General features: G+C 50.3%; 1 protein-coding gene across 1 annotated transcript in view; it reads right to left on the reverse strand.

Annotated features, from left to right (window-relative positions):
- The window catches only part of TRPM8 (transient receptor potential cation channel subfamily M member 8), a 98,023-nt gene extending 94,619 nt beyond the window's left edge, over positions 1–3,404 (reverse strand). Inside the window, exon 1 of the mRNA XM_078450757.2 lies at positions 3,342–3,404. The gene's annotated coding sequence lies outside the window, so the exon portion shown is untranslated. The remainder of the gene's footprint in view (positions 1–3,341) is intronic.
- Positions 3,405–3,666: the final 262 nt, after the last annotated feature.

Genomic DNA, 3,666 nt, shown 5'->3' on the forward strand with positions numbered 1-3,666 from the left:
AATGACACATCTCAGTGAGAAATCTGAGTGCAGTCTGTGGGTGATACCGATGTCCGTTTCCTGGATTGGATGCTAGAGCATAGCGCCCCGCCCCCACCCCCCCATCGGGGAAAAGGGGCGAAGGCTACTTGGGACCCCTCGGCACTATTTTTCCAACTCCCTGTGAATCCGCCATTATTTCCAAATAATGATTTGAAAGGGAAATGACTCCCGTGTAAAAGGAACACTGGGCCGCACAGGGGGAGCCACCCCAGACGGAACCCGGCGCCCCCAACGCACCAGCCTGGGGGCCTGTTGCCTCTAAGGCCTTGAACGCTCGTGGAAGTTGCTCAGGGAAAGCGGTTCCCGGAGCGATGGGCCCCAGGGTACAGGCACCTGAGAGGCTGGCCAGATGGAGGACTTACCCGTTTGACTGTGCGTGATCTCAGCTTTCAGAGTCTTAGCAATCTCTCGATTATTTTTATCGATGGCCCTGACACTCAAAGATTGCGGACGGACGTTGCCTCAGTAAAGAATCAAGACCCAAATGGACTCTGAAATGCCATTGGCGGTTTCACAGTTTCACAGTGGGATCGCGAAGGCATAGACGCCCGCACACGTCAGGCCCCACAGCAGTCCCCGGCCAAAGACCCACGGTGTCTCCAGTTGCCCACGCACAGAAACACGTGTTCTCTGCACAGACTGAATGGCTGGGGGCCTCATGAAAACTCAGCTTGCGGGGCCCCCGAAACTGCTCGTCAGCTCCGAGGTGGCCCACAGGCTCTGCGTCTTTAACAAGTTCCCAGGTGCCGCTGGGGCCCCTGGTCAGGCGACCCCATTTACAGCATCAGCGACCTCACCCAGGACACTGTGAATAGTCTCCATGACCCTCTCGTCTCTGGCTTCAATCTCAGCTCTTCAGAACTTATCATTGGATCTTTTTATTTATTTATTTTTAATGTTTATTTACTTTTGAGAGAGAGAGAGAGAGAGAGTACAAGCGGGGGGGGGGGGGGTGCAGAGAGAGAGGGAGACACAGAATCCGAAACGGGCTCCAGGCTCCGAGCTGTCAGCACAGGGCCCGACGCGGGGCTCGAACTCACAAACTGCGAGATCATGACCTGAGCTGAAATCGGACGCTCAACCGACTGAGCCCCCCAGGCGCCCCGGGATCTTTATAAAACACAAGCATGTAACTGGGGTGCTTCAGAGACCATATCGTGTCAATTTGGGCTCGGTGTTCTTCTGTGGGTCATAACTTGAATTTATGGACAACGCAGTTTGTCCTGCAAACACACGAGACGCGTCCCCATCAGCCGTGAACGGCCCCCTCGTGCCAGGAGAAAACAGTGGACGCGTCTCATGCAAGGTCTGTTATGTGCCAGGCGCTATGCTGAGCTCTTAACCCTCAGTCCTCCTGTGAGTTAGATGATTCTTATTCCCCCACTTAAACGGATGAGGAAACCAAGGCACAGAACGTTATGGATGCCACATTACCACCTCTTGGGGAAGAGACAGACTGTCATTTACACTCCATTCATACACCGTTAAAATTTGAATCGAGGAGTAGAAACCTCGAGGGGGAGGAGGTTGGCCTAATGCTCTCTTCAGTACTGGCCTTCACGGCTCATTCCGAATCATCTAGAAATCACCCATTCCTAACAGAATACTCCTGCATCCTGCGAGCCCAAGCCCGTTGCAAAACCAAAACCAAAACCAAAACTCAATCTGCTACGCGATCGTCCGGGTGCAAGAAAAGCATTGGGCATGTGTTTAAAATTATGGTTTCCCTGCCTCTTGCCACCAGGGAGAGAGGTGCTCTTCGAGCAGGATGTGTTACCTAAGTCTCTGTGTGGTAAAGGAGACCAGAGAGCAAGTTTTCCTTATGTCACCCGAAATGAGAGGGACCGTCTCGTTCGTGCTCCGAAAGAATGTTCCAAAGGGCCGGTGCCGAAGCCCGACCATCTCCACTGCCTTCATTCCCTCAATGAATCAATTATTCATAACGGTGAGTGATACTTGCAGAAGCTTCAAACAGAAATGACACCATGCGGAGACATCTTCTCCCTTCCCGTTCTCGCCCCAGCCCTGGAGGTTTACCCAAGAGTTACAGTGACCCCACAGGGGTTAACGTGCGCCTCGCCTCCCCCGTCTGCTTCACCCTGGAGGACTGAGATCGGTGTCGTCATGGGAATTATCCCGCATTCCCGAGGGGCCCATAGTTTTGTCAGTCACATTTTTGAAGTTTGCATCGATGGGTAAAAACTGGGGGGATGGTGAAAACCCAGGGGAGCTCCTAAAATCATTGATCCCAGGGTCTCCGGCCCCAGAGAGGAGAGAGGAGAGAGGTGAGTCCTGGCAGCAAATGAATTTGAAGGTGCTAGTTGCTGAGAGCCCCCTAGAATAAGGGGGAAAGACCAGGGGTCCCTCTATGCCTGGAGCCCTGTCATCTTCACGGGTACCAGGAATAACATCAATTGTTAGGCAAGACAAAGAAGATGAATACAGCGTGATACCAACTTTGTTCCAAATTTTAAAGAACCATAAATCAAAAGTCACAACCCTGAAAGAAAGTGCTTTACAATCTCGAGACACCGAGGAGCCAAAACCCCCTACCATGAGGGGGTCTGTATTCTGCTGAAGAATCTTAACTCCGAGAAAGTCAGCGCCGGCAGTCAAGGGCTCAAAACCGAATAGAAATGAAATCTTTAATTATTCATCCAACCCCTCAGTGTTTCACTTTTGCTTCTAAAGAACACAAGCCATGAGCGTGTTCCGGAAGCTGACAAAAGGTAAGGGAGCACAGTGTGTAAAAATCAGCCAAATATCCTTTTCTCCCTCCATCAAAGACTGTTGACGCTTTGGACACGTTCTTTCTTGATGCTAATTTAGGCTCCCTCATCGTCTTGATTTAAGGAGAAACTGTTTGGTGACGTCCCCGATCATCCCATGTTTGGAGAACATAGGATCGCTTTAGACCGTCAGCTGCACAGTTAAGATGCCAGTGCATTTCTTAATAAAGCTCATTTGAGGAAATTTCTGACTCTGTCAATGGGGGGGGGGGGGAACGCTGTAATTATATTTTAAATCATTCAGAAACCTGCTGCAGACGGCTACACTTCTAAATACATCCAAACGAGTACCGTATTTATCCGTGGACCACCATCACGCTTATCCCCACAGCTCCCTGAGAAATTTCCCGTCTTGTCTTCTGTTCCTTCCAAATCTTCACAGATTTCACATCTTCCCAGAAAATCTAAACGATGCCCTTCCCAAACACACTCTATTCGTGCCAATTCTACGAGTCACAACAATCGCGACATTTACGGAGAGACAAAAAAAAGCAAAGGTTGGTAACATACCAGCTGAGGTAGGATTTTTGTCTGGCAGGATTTGCTTGCGCTGGAAAGATCCTGCTGGCCTCCCCTTTCTTGCAGAGGAAGGAGGCTTTTATAATCTGAGCTTTCTCAGCCCCGCCCTCCTCCCCGAGGCTCTTGGAACGAGAGGAACAAAAAAATTTAAGCAGCTAAGAGAAGACTGGAAAAGCCACGACCGTAGCAATGTAGTGATCGCATCTGAGTGGCCAGAGCATAACTAGAGAACACGGTACTTTAAGTGCTAACAGAGGAAACACAAACATTCTCTCTCTTGGCTTCCAATGTCAGTGTTAAGTCACACGAGCATTTA

The sequence above is a fragment of the Panthera onca genome, chromosome C1 (assembly GCF_046562875.1).
Source record: "Panthera onca isolate mPanOnc1 chromosome C1, mPanOnc1 haplotype 2, whole genome shotgun sequence".
Lineage (NCBI taxonomy): Eukaryota > Metazoa > Chordata > Mammalia > Carnivora > Felidae > Panthera > Panthera onca.